This window comes from Rhagoletis pomonella, unplaced genomic scaffold (genome assembly GCF_013731165.1).
Source record: "Rhagoletis pomonella isolate Grant_MI unplaced genomic scaffold, Rhpom_1.0 Rhpom_scaffold_00002, whole genome shotgun sequence".
NCBI lineage: Eukaryota > Metazoa > Arthropoda > Insecta > Diptera > Tephritidae > Rhagoletis > Rhagoletis pomonella.
The window spans coordinates 25,409,597-25,427,694 of record NW_023458556.1 but is presented as its reverse complement, the minus strand read 5'-3'; the positions used below and the strand labels follow the sequence as shown (position 1 = coordinate 25,427,694).

The 18,098-nt window shown below is 35.2% G+C and overlaps 1 protein-coding gene across 1 annotated transcript in view; it reads left to right on the top strand.

Moving 5' to 3' along the window:
- LOC118733333 (pneumococcal serine-rich repeat protein) overlaps positions 1–18,098 on the top strand; it is a 296,036-nt gene that overhangs the window by 96,672 nt on the left and 181,266 nt on the right. Inside the window, exon 2 of the mRNA XM_036462688.1 lies at positions 6,955–7,019. The gene's annotated coding sequence lies outside the window, so the exon portion shown is untranslated. The remainder of the gene's footprint in view (positions 1–6,954; positions 7,020–18,098) is intronic.

The following is an 18,098-nucleotide window of genomic DNA, read 5'->3' as shown; positions in this document are numbered from 1 at the left end:
GATAAAACCGGCTTTGATCAGGAATTTCTAATCTCTTTTTCTTCTGTGGCGGTGGTGGCACGTCTTCATGGTCGTCGGTTTTACGCCGTTTTAACTGCGATATCGGACTTGTTTGGGTCTCGTAATTTACTCTCGTTTCTTTCTTCAATACATCCAGCAGATCATCCAAATCATCGGTACACAAGCACGTTTGTATTGTTCGTGGCATTTGTGGCAACAACACATTCAACGGTGGCATCGCAATTCTATTGACATTAGTATCTGCGCTTCCTTCTAAAAACATGACTATTTGATTTATAACGTCTTCTTTTTCTCCCCTCATTCTTCTTGGCTCTCCCATCGATTTCGCAGCATAATTTTGATCAACTTCATTCTGCGTAGCTTCTTCGTTATGAGTTAAAATTTCCTGATTTCGCTTCGCTTTTACTCTACGATTTTGAAACCAATCCTTCACCTGCTTCTCTTCCAATCCGATGCGCCTTGCAAGTTCGCATCTGCGTTCTTTGGGTAAAAAGTTATTTCTACGAAATGCTTCCTCTAATGCTGCGATCTGTTCACGATTGAAAACGGCACGCAAACGCTGATCATTTTGTGAGGATGGAGTGGTTGATTGCGTTGGAAATGGTATTGTTATCGAAGAGATAGGCGTTAGGGGTATTAAATTTTTTGACTTTTGGCCATAATTGTATGTAACCTGGAAGTGGAAAGAAATCGTCATTAAATTACTGACACATCACAGAACGTAAGATAAAACCTTTAAAACGAATATGTATAAGAAATAATACTTACATGCACCGTGAACGGCGAGCCGGGATACGGTAAGAAGAGCATATCCGTGATACGCTTATTCATAGTGGAAAAGACTTGGTAGATTTTTAAGAGTTTCTTAGAATATGAATATGTTAACTTGTGATGTGATACTTTTGCAATGAGGAGCAAAATGAGAAATGCTCCTTTTTATAGCTCACTTGAGAATTCATCTGCTGAAAGACTTACCTGTTTAGGTTTCCCCATTTATACGAGGAATACTTGTTACCTGTGGTGATTAAATCAAACAAGTTTCAGTTAATGAGCCTCGCGGTGTACCTGCACTTCAACAAAACGCGTAACTCTTTTTGGGAACTTTACAAATCAATTACGAGGGTGTAAATTGTTTCCAAACAACATTGCCTACTAATCATTCTTTTGTGAGTGGCCTTGACGTTAGCGAGTCATTCAAAAATTTTAAAGAAAATACGTTTGGGTTTGCTCTTTTGTGAATTTTCCGGTCATTTTATATCGATACCTGAGTGGAAGATCGACCTATCTCGGCATCCAGTTCGAAAACCCCCTATCTCAGAAAACATTTGAAGAACTCCCTACATCAAAATTTGATTGACGAAAAACCTATTCTAGAATTTCATTGAAAATCACCCTATCTCAGAATTTGATAGAGGGACGCCCGACCTCAGCTGCCGGGCTTAGTTGTTCGCCAGGTAATACTTTGCTGACAAAAGCCTCATACCTAATCCTTCCAAAGTCGGAGCAGAACCACAAAAAGTGTATCGCCGTCTTAACTTCTTTAAGGCAGCGATCCCATAAGTTGACTGCAGTTCCATCCCCTAAATAAAAGCAAATAAATTTATAGACCTTCTGAAAATAAGTGGTGAAATAATGAGTGGTTTTTCCACCAGCAGCCGCTCGATGCATACCAGCATGGAAATATTTGGACGGAGTGCTGCAACGGCTTGCGGTCCACACAATATCTGGTCTGCGCTCTATCTAATCATTTGATCAGATGCCTAATAGTTAGGAATTTCCGAGTTACATGGCGCCCAGTTTAACTCCATTTCGTTTTGTTTTCCAACATAATTTAGCCGAGGCTTCTATTGTCGAACTAGTGTGGAAGTAGCTAAAGCTCTGGCGAGCTGCGTATTGAAGCTTGTAGCTAGATCTTAACATCAGAAATTTCGAGCTTAAGCTACATCCGATGACTTCGCCAGCCCAAAATTTTTTGGAATTTTCCTCGCTCCGTTTTGCGCATCCGTTCTTTTTTTACCTCCCTTTTATTAGCTCGGGATGTAACTATGTAATATTTATGCGTCTAAAAGATGCAGCGATTTCTATTCTCAAGTTACATACCTGATGACAGTACGAATGGCAATTATAATAGGGAGGTTTTTGTTTTTTAAACTATAATTTTTTTTAATCACCATCAACGTTTGGATCATTTGTTCAACCGAGTATCGCTCCATGACTAAGTTTGCCAAAGCCGGTAATATATATTGTCTGAAAAATAAATCTTACCATACTTATCAGAAATAATTTTCCTCAGAGATTTGCATCACTCTTGTATCATTCGTAATCAGAATCATTCGGAGCGACAAAAAGACAATGAAATACCACACCCCAGAGGAAAGGACAGGCACAGCGCTCTGAAGTCTAATGACTGCGAGTTCAAAGCTCTAAAGCAATTTCCGGAACTGTTTCTCTTTTGCTAGAACGTTTTCTAGGAAATTATATCCTCTGAACCGCTGTCACTCAATTTTATTGCAATTTTATTGAAATAAAATTTACATCATTGCTTACCTTCCTATAATATTATTGATAGCAATATGTATCAAAGTATCGATAAAAATATTAAAACTATCAATAGCGATACCGATAAAAGTATCTAGTGCAATATTGTTAAAAGTATTTAAAGCAAAATCGATCAATACACCGGCGAGTGGATGCAAAGATATCGATAAATATAATAAAATTGATAATGATAATTTTAACGATAAACCTAGCATTGCCGAAAAATTTATTGATACATTTATTATAGAAAAGCGTCTATTTATCGATAGCTATAATTTTTCCGAACATTCTTTGAATGAATTTCATGGAAAACCCCCTTAAAATGTTTTACACGACATACTCGTCCAACATGGCGTTTCAGGAGACTTTTAATTTCACAAAGTATAGTAGTGCAAGCTTTGCCTTGAAATTTATTTTAACAAGTGCAACCACGATAATAACAACGATTATCAGCACAACTAAAAATAGAAACGTCACTCTCATCTGTCACATGAGTACGCGATTTGAGTTGACCAAGCTGAGTTGAGTTTCACTGTTTGTCCAGCAGAAACTGGTAGTAATCACATTTTCGCAACCCACATATTGCTTACGTAACTTTGTATATACTTTTTTACATAAGTATGTACATTAGACCGCACCGGAAAAAAGGGTTCGCCGTACAACGCTGAATATTTTTTCGATTTTTTATTTTTTTTGCCGAACGCACTTTTGAATTTTTGGTTATATCTTCGGCATTTACAGTATGATATATCGATGTACTTGCCTGGAGGGCAACATTTTTTTTTTTGCTCCAAAGTTCATTAACTTTTATCTCGTTCTAGTATCTACTTAACCACCAAAATAGTTATTTCAGTGGAAATATTTCACACAAAAAATAAAACAAAGCGCCCTAGGCTCACGAATTTTTTTTTTCGAAATTGCCTTGCAGAATGGGTATTTTTTTATTTGCTTGTAAGGTGGTACTGTCTAATGTACATGTACACATATTTATATTTGTATGTATACTGTTCCGCTAAGTTGCATGCTGCATGCAACAAGATTGCCTCAGCAATTTGTCAGCGACACAGCAAAAAATATTGGGAGCGTGCAAAAATGCTGAACAAATTCGAAAAAAAAGAAATGCTTATGTGAATGTGTAATGAAAAACACGAAAGGAAATAATGAAAAATCTAAAAAATTGAATCTTTGCTTTGCAATATGGCTAACTGCGAACAAAAAAGAAGTTGTACATCATCTACGCATGCAGCGACAGCTCGCAGCTTAACAGCAACAAACACACTTTTTTGTATACTGGAAGATGCAGAAAAAGTGCTAACACCAACATACATACATATTTATGTATGTACATATACACGAGCCAAAATCCGCTTGATATTCGCGTGCAACTTCTAGGCAAATACACGCGAATCTGTTGAATGCTTTGCGCGATTCGTCGCCCACAATGCACACTCTGGCAATAAAAGTTGAATCATGGCTGTTAGTCTCGCCCGCGGTTGCTGACAACTGGCAGTAAATCTGTCGGTAGGAAAAAAATCACCACTGGTTTAGACCGTACACAAACGAACATGTGACCTCTATATAAATTGCGACTTTGCTTTTTAAGTTGCCGAAATTTAAAAAATGCATTTTTAGGATCGTTAACTGGAATGCACGAAACAGTTGAATGGATAAGTTAGGCTTCTAGCGTTGTACACACACATATATATTTATATTCGTATTACTATACCGATAAGGAAGGCATTAGGCAGAGTAAGTCGTTCATTTCGAAAATATCAGCAATGAGAACCGCAGCACTCCTTCTCTTAGTAGCCTTGAAGAAATAATTGTCATTGCCTGCTGCCTTACTGGCCACTGCATGGTAATGAAACATTTGTCATAAATATAAAACATTATTAACACTGATCAGTTACGGTTGTGTCACGAAGAACAGGAAACAGCAGAGCACAGAGCACAGAGTGTGAAGCCCACATTAAAACCAGACTTAGCTTCTTAGGACCCCTGTACCTATGTAAAAGCATACGACCAAAAGTGAACGAAATTGGGCAGTAATTATAAAGTTTCCAAATACGTCGACGTCAGCGCCAACTAGCGGTAAAATTTTTAAAAATACATTTCGTGTCAATTAGTTCCGTATTAGAACCAAATAGGATCTAAAATAGATAAAATAGAGATTTAATAGAGAAACCAACAATAACATAGAACCATAAAAAAAATCGCTCAAAGGTTCTTTTGACCAGACAAATTGCTTTACATATTTTTGCGCCATCACTTAAGGGCTTTTTTCTAACCTCAAAAATTCCAGCGGAGTTTATATGACAGACAACATTTGAAAAATATTGACAGATTTACTTAAGTCTTGGTAGCAATAGGTTTTGGGGTCGCTGATTACGATTATGTAGTCTGATCAAAAAAGGCGTTGGAATTAAAAAAATGATTGAATTTAAATAAATAAAAGGATAACATACGAGCTTTTGAGGCTTTGCTTATGACTATGAAGTCAGATTTTCAAAAGTCGAAATTACGAATAAAATATGGCGGAAAAATTAAAAAAGCATTCATAAAAAAACTTAAAATCTGACCTGATAAAGTTAGAATTGCCTGATTTTATTTTTCACACTGAGATGCAGGGATTTTCGATCGAGTCTCGGGACTTAGGGTTTGCCACACAAATCTCAGGGTTTGGGAAAAAATTTCAGTTTTTGCAAATATACTTTTTTCCGACAACAATTCAATTTTTACTCCAAAGAAACTTACATAAGTATGTGTGTAGCATAAACCTGTTTTATGAAATTATTTTATATATTTTTTTCATAATGTGCGTTTATCTAGCATTTTGCTGAATGGATGAAAAGGTACATTTGGGTTCTTAAAGAATTGTTTGTTGATTTAAAGTTTTGTTAGAAAAATGTTTATAAAAACCAAGAAAAGTGAAAAAAATAATTGTTCTATTTTGCAATCTATGGGTCTGGGCACCCGACGCTGTGGTTACCCTACATACAGTCATCCATAGTTTTTGAGGTTAGAAAAAATTCTGCTGCGATTGAGCAAAACAGACTTCAGATTCATGTTGAGCGAACCTGGTCTGGTCAAAAGAACTTTTCACTGCTTTTTTTTTTGGTGGTCCTCTATAATTTATTAATCATAAAAGTTATATTTCCTCATCACACTTCTTCGACGCGCTGACGCGCATAATTTGCAAATATTCTTATTTCAAATGACAAATGTGCGCATACATATAAAATAACAAAAAAAAAAATCAAAAGTTTTTAATGGCTTTCATTTTCATTTGTTGAATGATAGTCTAAGTCTAGCCAAGAGATTAGTAACTTTGAAACAATTTAAGCCATCTTCAATTAATATTGCCTACATTAATATATATATATATATATATATATATATATATGCACTCAAACAAGTTTGATTTTACGTACGGCTGGCACGTGGATTCACCACTTGACTTAACTTTGCGGTTACAATGCTTCGAAACCAACAAAAAAAATAACAAAACACACACACTTCACTCCATTAAAAGCTCTTTTAAACTTACTGTTAGTGCGATAATTAATACTTAAGTATGCTTAAGGATTTGCAAAGAGATTTGCAGTTTGTAGAAATTGTTATTTAAGTAGTCAACAAGTTGGCTGTGTGGTCAAGTGGCTTTACTCCAACGAGAATTAGCTGAGTTTATTATTTGTTGCTCGAAGTGTAAAGCCATTGTAAGATTAAAGAGTGAATCCTAAAAGAACATGAATTGTATTAATTAAATGAAATTGAAATGGTGTGAGGTGTGCAGTAAGTAGGCATATAACTAAACTACTTTTTTTTTTGTTTCCAAAAAAGTTTGCCCGCAAGAAAACTCGAAAACGGTTTAAGGTGTCGAGCCTTACTTCCTTGCAACTTTTGTTATTTATACATTCACTATTGCCATTTTCGTTTTCATTGGAGATATCAAATTATCGAAACATCCCGAACTCAGATCCAAAAAAAAAAACGCCAGCATACACTGAAATATTCATGAATTTTTTCTAGTGCACTCTGCTTCTCTTCTGTCCTTTAAGCGATTTGAAAACACTTTTGTGTTTTAGAATTTTCTATTCGCACTTGTGATGCCCACAATTCTTTTGCCTATTTAAGTCTATTTTTGCACAGTTGTTTGTGTGTAACAAAATTCGTTGTACCTAAGTGCTTATGTATGTGAATATGTATATACTCTCTTTGCTGGCAGACATGATTCTATTATCTTAGATAGCACCATTGTAGTTACATACCTTTTGCAGTTGCCTGTGCTCTTGGCAATATTTCATGCTTTTGCCCCATTGCATATTCATTCAGCCATCGTTTTGTTTCTACTAATCGATTTTTTTGTGACCCTCTTATTTGTCTTTCTATTTTCAGGAATTTTCTGCAGCAGGCTCTGCTAAACAGTACGAGTAACTATCAGGTTATAGCAGACAAAGAAGGTAAGTCGTAAGTTCGTTGTTCGAATTTAAGGTTGCGGAATAAAGAAAGTAAATTAGAGCACGAAAAGGTATCGAAAATCTAATTTTTGTTAGATGCTATAAAAATCAAATAAGACAAAATTAAATTGATTCAATGAGTTCTACTGGAATGTGTATGTTAGGTAACATATCGCTAGCTAAAAGTGAAAAGTTGCTAAGTCCACTTTTTTTGAAAACTGAGAGAAATGAGAAAAATTAAAAATGCCTTTTTTTTAGAAAAGAATAAAGGTACTACTCGGTTTAGTTATTCTCGTTTATATGCAATGAAAGGAAAATTTCCCAAGTCCAAAAGAAGCGCCGAAAATCCGATAAGGCCAAAATAGTACGAAACTTTTAATAAAGATCGAATCACTCTGTTTCGTATGGAGTTTTGTCTTTATTTGAACGAGCAAAATGTTGTATTCAAAGTTTTGCGAAATAGTTGAAAAAAATGGCTATACGAATTTTTTTCCTCTCGTGTAAAATTTTTAAAATGGGTATGTGGAATGTTGATAATTAAAAATATAAATAAAACAATAACATCTGACGATCCGGTACATAATTGAACTAAAAAAGAGGCCTTATACATACATATGTTCGCAAGTATGTATACTAGGAATGCTAATCCCGGAATCCCGTATTTTTTTAGGTCCCGAAAATTCGGGGATTCTTGGCAAATAATCTCCCGAGATTTTCTGGATTTGTAATTTGCACTGATGACAATAATAGAAATTCCTTTTCTTGACCAGTATTGGCTATATTTAATTTTTTATTTAATAATTAATATTTTTTATAAATATCTAGCCCATTATACACAAAACACCGCGCGATAGTAAATTTTACACACAAAAATCAGTATATTCGTGAAACCATGGGCCAAATATAGTAAAATTGCGTTTTTAGTTATGCGTAAATAATTTGGAGAGCCTCTACATAGGTGCGTAAGGCATTCTTGTTTTTGCTATAGTAACAAATTGGTGATTGCTTTAGTCATATGATACATACTGTACATACATATGTAAGTACATGTGTACATTGAGGGATAATTGAATGTTGGCATTGGAAAATTATTTATTATCTCATTATCTCCAATGTATTTCTGGTCTCTTACTTTGTAAGGATATTCAAGGATAATTAGTCTTCTTCCTTTGTCTTTCAGCAGCTAAGATATCTGATTGAACAATGCTTTCGCCAAACGGAAGCATGAAAATCCTCTTGATCTCAAATTCATAACACAGCTCTTAAAATTTCTTACGTTTTTACGCATAAAGTTGAGATAAAAAGTTCATTTGCCACACTATACCTCGTTATGTAACTACTGGAGATAGATAGGAGTGTACTTAGAAATTATCGAGATTATCTTTATTGCGTTTTATTTAGAGAGCTTGGCTACACAATTCATGAGCCAGATTATAGAATGAGATGCATAAATGTATAGATACTATGCGAGCAAGCTGATAAGTATGTATGTACATTTATGCGTTATGATGCTTGTTAAATTTATTGCTGAGTTATATATATATATAAGTAAAGTGAGGATAAGCGTAAATCGCCAATGGCAACCGCCAGTTCACACCTCCGCGTGAAAATTATGATTTTGGATGCTAGACAATTACCAAATACGTACTTCAAGAAATTCCATTTAATGGTATTTGAGGAGAAGTGCCAACTTCCAATGTGCTCATCAGCCGTATCCATGCATAAGTATGTAGATACATATATAGCTATATATAATGTGTTCGACTTAGTTAAGTATCAACGAATCAGAGGTGACATGTATTTATTATGGGTGTAATCAAATTTTCGTTCAGGTTTTTATGGACACTAGTTCCAGCTGTGATCCGGGTCTAATGTGTCTTTAATTCCGTCCTATATATGTACATCGATTGATACAAATGTTATTCTGCTACTATTTCATTCGCATACTTAAGACTTGCACTCAATTTTCAACCGTTATATGAACAAATTTCTACAAGTCTTAAGTTGCTGATAGGCTGGACTGAATTGCTTCCTATTATAACAAGCATAGGCATGATTGGACTAATAAATCAAAGGCATCCCCGAAGATCGATTTTCGAGCGTACCATCAAAAACCCCGCGGTGTCTGCAGGGTGAGCTTTGCCTGCTACATCGACGGGCACAACGTCCAGATTTATGTTAAGCTCAAGAAAACTCGGTGAACAGAAGTGCTCCACTAATTCCAGTTAGGACAGCTCATCGCCCTTTCTTCAACTGCTTGAGCATGGTGGTATTATGTTTTGGGTTCTGTTACACTACTCTATATTACAAAAAAAAAAAATTTTTTAATGACAGTTACCTACTGCAAATAAACCACCTTCGGCGAGAGCCTCCAACGACCACCCGACGTAGACGGGACGGAGCCTCGCCTGCCTGGAGAGACTCGGACCACAATAGCCCAACTCATATACGTATCTCCCTTGAATGGCAAAAGTCTTTGCGATTACAAGTACTCGGTGCTTTGCATAACTTCCAACCATACAGAGGGTGTAACTAATGGGAAACCATTGGCAACAGCTGCCTACCCACAATATTGAAAGTAAGAAAATGAGTTTTTTAATTAAACAAAATTCTAGACTTGCCGTTACTTTCCTCTGAGTTTATTATCTAGGAATAGTAATTTGAAGAGCTTTGAAAATTTCGATACTCTTAAAGAATATTTCCATCAATGAGCATCATTAGAATCTGAATAATTTCGAAAATGCAATTGCCACTTTATTAGATAAGTATTCGCTTTCAAAAGATGTGGCTTTTATATTTTTGGAATTCGCACTTTTTTCCATAATCTCTCAGCACTAAAAATAGATAAAAAATTTTAAAATCATCTAAATGATATATTTAGCTGTTGAGTTGCCGCACATGCATTGGTGGTAGGAGAATGTTTATTTGTGCACATACATACGTACATACGTAGGCGCGCTCCACACAACATATGTACATGCATGCCTCAGTTTATTTATAAGCATTTAGCCTACTACACACTGCCTTCATTACGAATAATTTCACTTCATTAAGCTCGTATATGTATGTATGGTTTTGCATTTCTTATTTCCCAAATAAAGCCATACATTCAGCCAGCCAGCCACATGCACACATACACTTTTTGGAATTGTAAATTTTAAACCAATATTAATTTTTGTTTTTATGTTCTCAACGGTTGACATTTTTTGCCTCCTACCCTCCTACATACAGTTCGACAGTTAGTATTGATCAAATGCCATGCAATCAAAATTTACGTACCTCTCAAGTAGGCTTGTGAATGCTTACAATTTTTCTTCTTTTTTTTTAGCTCCTCTTTTGGCATCCCCATTTTCAAAGTTTTTTTTCTCAAATTTTCGTCAATAATTCTTCGGCTTAGTTTTCAACTTATATGGTACTGCCACAGGAGTGTGGAATTTAAATTGAAAGAAAAAAAAAATCTTTCTCCTTTGTAAAAGCATATGGGTTGTTGTGACAACGCTCTTGAGAGCATCGTAGTATGGACGTTGGGGAGCGGATAATATTGCAGCAGTCTTGTGAGTGGTGCACACTTATGTACATACATATGTCTGTATGTACTTAGTACATGATTGCGCTCCTCTTTTTTTGATTGAGCCTTATTGAAAATTGTTTGCATACCATTGCTGCTATTTATCTGTATTTTCTACTCTGAATCCTTGGAAACTTGTGAATAATGACATTTGTGATTTACGCACGTTTGTAGTGATATACTTTTGGTTTTTAGGAAGCCAAAAATAAACGGGAAGGTGCTTGCAAGTTACTTGGAAGTATTTAAAGATGAGAAAATTTAAATGAATCCTTATATAAATATTCACAAACTCTAAAGAAAAATGGTGTTTTCGTTTCTTCAAAAAAATGTTGCCCTTTCATAGAGTAAAATATGTTTGATGTCCATCTGAAAAAGTTTCAAATGACCGGGAATCTGCTTTTTTTTGCCTTGCTACTAGAGTGTGAAATTTTTAGAAAGGATCACACACACAGTATTTTCTTACCGGTTTATCTTTTGTTTATGTAGAATTGAACACGAAAAGTGAAAATCACAATCAAACAGTGATATTTTTTTTTGTAGAAACGAAAGCACCATAAGACACCACCAAACACAAAAATCAAAACCCAAAAAGGTGGCCACAATTCTCTATCTCTTTTCCACAGAAACTTTTTAGTACGTGCACATGTATTTATATAAAAGAAAAGTTTGCTTATCCAGAATACATCATAAAATAAATTGGCTAGAATGTTGCTTTGAATATCGAAATTCAAATGTTCACCATTCCTCGCTCGCAACAAATAACTTCACGCCATTGATATTTATAAATGGCATAAGATCAAATTCGAGCAAGCGTGGAAATCATAAACGAAACTTTGTAAGCATTTTACAGCTTTTAGAGAAACAAATGTATATGTATACATATACATGTATATTAGGGTGGTTAAAAAAAAAGTAAAGTCGGAATTTTAATGCTCTTACCACCTAAGGTTGCTCTATACCGAAAATATATAAGCGCTCAAAGTGGTCCATATATTTTATATGAAAAAACATCTTTTCGTAAAAATGGTATAGAATTCTTGAAAATCAATATTTTTCGATCGGAAAACTCTGGTTCTCTTCAGGGGACTTCCAATAATAATACCCAATTGTTTATTGAACTATTTTTTCATAGTACCTATATTTTATGGGTCCGTCAAAAACCGCCAAAAACTCCAGAAAATGCAATGGGAGACCAATAAAAAATTTTTAGCATAAAAAAATGGTGTAATAAACCATTGGGTATTATTATTGGTAGTCTCCTGAAGAGAGCCAGAAAAATATTTACTCTCTAGAATTCTGTACCATTTCTACGAAACATTTTTTTTGCCATATGAAATACATGGAAAACTTTGAGCGCTTTGAGCGACCTCTAAAATTTGTTTGATTTCAAAATAAAAAAATAGGGATATGTTTTTTTCTATATAGAATAATCCTAAGGGGTGAGAGCATTAAAATTCCCACTTTACTTTTTTTTGGACCACCCTAATACATACCCTGTTGGGAAAATCTCTAGTTCTGAACAGGTGCGTTTCTAGTACATGCAAACAACTGGTGAATTTAACTCGGCGATGTCATGGGAAGTAGAAATTTTCCACCTCTGCATTACTTTTTCTATAATTGGGAACCAGTCCTAAAATCGATTAGCGAAAAAAGTAAAATGATGTTTGCAAACAGTCTTTTTGATTTTCCCATGGTGCGATTCCTAATTATTTGCAAAGAAATGTGAAATCAAATTTGTTTGAATGCATGTAATTCAAATTAAGCATTTGAAAAAACGTTTACATACAAACCTTTGGCTGTAGCCGAGTTTGCAGAGGTGCTTGCTGTTATTGGTTACATTCCAGAAGCTATCAAGTTACTATCGGACTTGATCGTTTTTGGCGATAAAGATCTACTACGGAACTAGAAATCTGGTTCACCACCTGAACCCGGTTCCTGCAGGGTATGCATTCGCACGCCAATGCAAAATAAACCACGCGCTCTACCCACTATCAATCGCTTAGTTTAGCTTGTAAATGTAAATTGTACACTACAAAACTTCACCAAGTATGCTTACTTACCTCTCCTCCCCCTACGCTTTCACATCATCGTCAACCTTGAACGTAGTAGTTATTAGGTACGTGTTGTATACGACCTAACATTTTTCCTCTTCAAAATTCCACTTTCCATGACAATAACTTTTATGTTCTGCCCTCTATTTGCTTGCGTGCGTACGTGCGTGTAAACGCCAATAATACTCGGGGTGTGAACGCGCGGAAATTCCAAACAAATTGCAAAAGCGTACTCGTAAAAAAAAATCCAGATAAAGTTGTTACAAAAAGTTTTTGCTGCAACACCTACGGCTATTTGTTACGCTCTTGAATTTGAGCAAAAATCATTGAATGCCCGAGGGCAGGTACGTACGTGCGCAGGTATACAAATGTATGTGCATAGGTGAAGATTGGAACTTTTTTAGTTCGAAAAGAAATCGTTATCACAAAAAAAAATTGGGCGTAAGCATGTCCATATGTCGAATTTCAGAAACGTATTATGCTAACCATATACTTATGTATGTAAGTTGCTAGGCTACAAGCTTCTCACAATAGCGACAAACACTTGTCAATATTCCAGCTACATATTTGCAATAAAAGTTGCATAAGTGTCTGGATTCATACTGCCTACCTACCAGCGTGCCAGCCACGTGGTTTGTCACCATAATCGCAACTTTTCAGTTTTCAATTGGTATGAGAGAATCGAAAAAGTTTCACTAATTGTTTGTGATAAGAGAAGTTAGACACGTACATACTTGCATACTTATGTAGATATGTGTTTAATACTTAGAATAAGTTGTCGTTAGTTAACAGCTTAGGGGAATAGTTAAGTGGTGGAAATTAAAAAGGATTTCAACTTATTATTCTACACTAAGCATTTGATAAGACTAATTTATGTATGTATGTAGAAGTAAGCCGATAACAGCAGAGCATTCACATATAAAGTTTGGCGGGAAAAATACCGCAAATACTTGGAGACTTGTAGGGTTGAAATGAGCCTTTTGGCATCTTTAAATTCCCCAGATACCAGCGGGTAGCCAGGTTTTTCGAAACATACCGGGAAGTGTGTCCCTGCTTACAGAGTCATTGATCTTGCAATAACTAGTTTTCTCTCAGAAACTCCTAAAGCTTTCTGGGTTTATCCACCATCTGACGGAAAGACCTTGGTTGCCACATAGCGTACGCTGAGTTGATACAAGTTAAAGGTATCCACACTCCCTCTTTTCTCGGTAAGACCGACCCTAGGGTGCCTTAGCTGGCCAGCTCATACGAGATGTAGTCTCCTGCAAGACAGCTGTGGCCTTGTACCCATATAAGTATACCTACCCGTAGATGATACTCAGCCGCACTCAAATAAATAGGCAAACATTCTCCAACCAAGGGGCTGATTGCCGCTTGGCTATGATAGTAGATATTTAACTGTTTGTCGAACTCGCTAAAATATTCTAGTCAATCGATTGCTTGCATAATGGCAGCTACCTTTGCCTGGCGAACTGGAGTGATCTTGAAGCCTACCTAAATTTAAGGTCAAATCCCTTCGAGTGACTCTAAAAGTTCACCGTTGCCTAAGTTCAATCGTAGTCCGCGCTCATTAATTACTAAAGTGAGATGGAAGTCAGTGTAAGTACGCAATAATCCTTGCTTAAGGCATAAAATCGAGGCTTTTACGAATTTTAGCGTATGTAGATCCCGAGTCTGTTAAGCGCTGGGTGGATGACGTAAGACCCATAGTGGGAGTTGTCCTAATTCAGTTATTGAGGACAGCAGGACTAGCATGTCCTTCTCTAGCACATTCCTTTAGACAAGGACTCTGTAAAACACTATGGCTTCACAGAGCCAGAAAATTGATGCCTTCTATACTCGTTCTTCAAAGTTATGCTTCAACTACAGCTTCCCATTTATATTCAAGATCAATTATTGAGCTTTGTCAACTGAAGGAAGACTCGTTTGGGCTATCTTATTTATCCTAATTTAGTTAAGAAGATGAGTTCCGTTTTATTAGGATTAGACGTGTTCGCAGGATTTCAGCACTGCAACAGTTCGATGTAGAGAAAAACACTGAAAGTGAAGTATTTATATATAAAACTTCCTCTATCGACTACGTAATAGTATGTATAAAGAGCGGCATCGACATCCTCTAAGGAAATCTAGCGTTTTTTCACGCAGTAAGCGCCGTATTAATAAAGACAAATTCATACTATAAACCAAATAATTTTTTTTTTTTAACTTTTTGTTAGCAAGAAATTATTCAAAAGCATATTCATGAATTACTACGAAAAAATTTTAAGGGGGGGGGCTCAAAGAAAGGGAGCAGAACAGGTGCAGTTGTATATGGACACGGATGATTGTTCGGCGTTGGCCAACTAAGACTGGAATATTTTAGTTCTTCCATAGTCGAGCTCTTTAGTATCTGGAATTCATTCTACCGAGGAATTGTAAGCATTTATAAGTGAGGCTGATAGCATCTTGGGCCGTTAGCATTCAGGACATATCTATGGTACACACAATTTATTCTAGGTCGCGTTTTTTTCTACCAAAAGCCAAAAAAATTATTAATTGCTTTCAAAAGCTATCGTATTTATAACCCTGAAGCAATATTTAAGAATATTACAAATTTGCTTGATTTGCCATTTTCATATTCCCAACCGTTTTGTTTGTTTTAATTATTTAATAAAATATAAACTGCCTACCTCAAAACAACTGTTATACATGTATGTCGTTAATTCATCATATTTTTCTCTTTAGGTATTTTTTTCCTAAAAGGATATCAACTCTTCTCTCATATTTTTGTATGTTTGCATACAACAAGGGTATACCGTAGGTGGTTTCGTGTTCAAATAACAGTATAATAGTTTCCGCCTCTAAATATTCCAATTTCAATATACAAACATAAGTTGTTTGTTTGTTAAAAGAGTAAACATTTAGAATTTCTATTTATATACTTAGCGGTTTGCAGCGTGCAGCTGTGTACTCAGCTTACGCTGATACTATTTTCTATGTATAAGGTCTCCCCATACCAGCGTTTGGCACTAACAAAACGATTTTGAAGGACGCACAACATTACTTGTTAATGGTCAAACGTAACCACTATGTAAATTAACCGCAAATACTGGAAGAAAGTTTCTCTGTTTGTGGCAAAATATTAATGGCAAATATGTCTTGCAAATATAAGTGGTGTAAATATAAATACTACTTATGTATATACTATAGAATATTTCAAAAGTACATGTCGATGGTTCTCTGCAATAATGACACAACTCAAAATTAAAAAAAATAATAATACCTTATTACTGAACAGTTTTTATAGTTGGTCAGGAAAAGTGAGCAGCTGAAGCCGCAGAATGCAACCCTTTTCGGGTTTGTCAAATTTAACAATAATAAAAATGACTCTTACAGAATTAGCAGTACAAACAGCATACATTCCTCTTAAAGTATGTACATATATAGCTTTAGGTTATAACACAAATGTTTCTCGACTTTGAGAATATTTTCCAAGGCAGAGATAACTCGTAGGTTTTTCATTATCTGCAGAGCGGTCACTGCCGCGGCGTTAGAGAAAACACTTTACATTTTGGATGTTGCTGGAACTAAATATGAGCCGTACCTAGGTCGTGCGGGGAGGTAGTACGCACCTTGAACCACTCGGCTAGAGCTGCCACCACCACAACTAAAGACCTCGAAATGAAATAAGGTGTATGCGAGTTGTTCCTCTGGAAACGTTTTTACCCCCAGGTTGTCAAGTATCAAGGTATAGCTCATTATCTAACAAAACCATATAAATCCAAATTTCGAGCCTTGTTTAAAGTTGGAAAATTTTAACAAATATTAATAAAAATTTCAAACTGTTTAATCAGAATTTTTAGAACAAGATATTGGTATGCTGTTTTGTTGCCCTTTGAATTTTAGATCAATGATCAAAAGTAAAATTTAAAGTAGCCAGGACTTTACGTTGATTTTTTGAAATTTTGTTTTGTTGTTTTGAATTTTTATTTTTTTTTTATATGAAAGAAAATGCGCAACACCGTCGGCAAAAACAATTGCTAAAAATTGGCGATCTTAGCTACTTTAAAATTGCACCTTATTGGACCGTTTGCAGTTCTGAAGAAAAATCAGAAGTGATATTTTTCATTATTTCTGAAATTTTAGTAGAAGAAAATTTCTTTTCCCTTTCTTGTGTGCCATTTTATATGAATTTTTAGTTTTTATTGAGAGCTGGAAACAGGCCTTATTATTTTCAAATTTAATGAACAAAAAAACTGCAGCGAGACCTTTTTGAAATTCTGAATAATAAAATGTTTTGCAATTTTGCATTCGTATTTGTGCAGTCTGCGTGTATTTCAGAGGCTGTCATTGTCATTCATACATTGTGCTGGCATTAAAATAAATTAAAACAATCTGGTATGAATTTTCTAAAATTTAGTTTTCCTATTATTTGCTTATCTATATATTATTTGTTGTGTATGTGGCAAGCATCAGCATGCAGTAAGGACATCCTGTCAACAGTAAAATTTTATAAATGTACAAATGCAATTTTTACAATTACGTACATACATACGTACATACATTTGCATGTATCTAAGATGGAACATTTTTCTATAATTAAATTGATGCAGCTGCTGTGATAAGAATTTGTTTTTTTGCGAGAGGCGACTATATTTATTTCTTATATTTATTTATTAAATAATAAAATGTGTTCATGTACATGTGCATATTTTTCTCCTAAAGCTTTCACAGCATTTATTAAATGTTACAAATAATGGACAGAGTTCCCCTGCCAACAAATGCCAGGCCATAAATTCATATGTATGTGTATGTGTGCAGCAGTTACACATATAAAATGTACATTATTGTTCATTTCTGTACGCAACTACATATATGTATTTGTGTGTAAACATTCATTACTGTATATTCATTAGTGCAGATAGTCTTTTCATTACGTACTCACTTTTCACAATATCCTCGGCGTTGTCTACAAAATCTACGCAACAGGTTTCTTTGCTACATAGTAGCCAACACAAAAGCTAACACATTTGGCAACACATGCAGGGTATAGTAAGTACATGCTAGGGTGATTGACTAGGGGTTTTCCAAACCGGTTTTTACCGTTTTTTTTTTAATCTTCGGTTGTTTTGAAATCTTCGGTTGTTTTGAAATCTTCGGTTTTTTCATTTCATACAAATCTTGACCTTTCAATAAAAGTTTTAAGTTTTTCCAGTTTAATAGTTTTAAAATTATATCCTGAGTTTGAATCCAATAAATAAAGTTATGCGCGATAAAAGTTTTCTACGTGTTTGGCCGAGGTTATGCTCCAATTCGTTTTCTTCTTCTTGATGTTGCGACAGAAATGGAGAGATCTACTTTTTTACTCCACCTCCGAAGAAGATTTTTTTTTTATATCAGAAGTACATTCGGAGGCTTGCCATTGTCTGCCGAAGGGCGACCGCTATTTGAAAAACTTGTTTGGTGGTGCAGGGAACAGGAGTT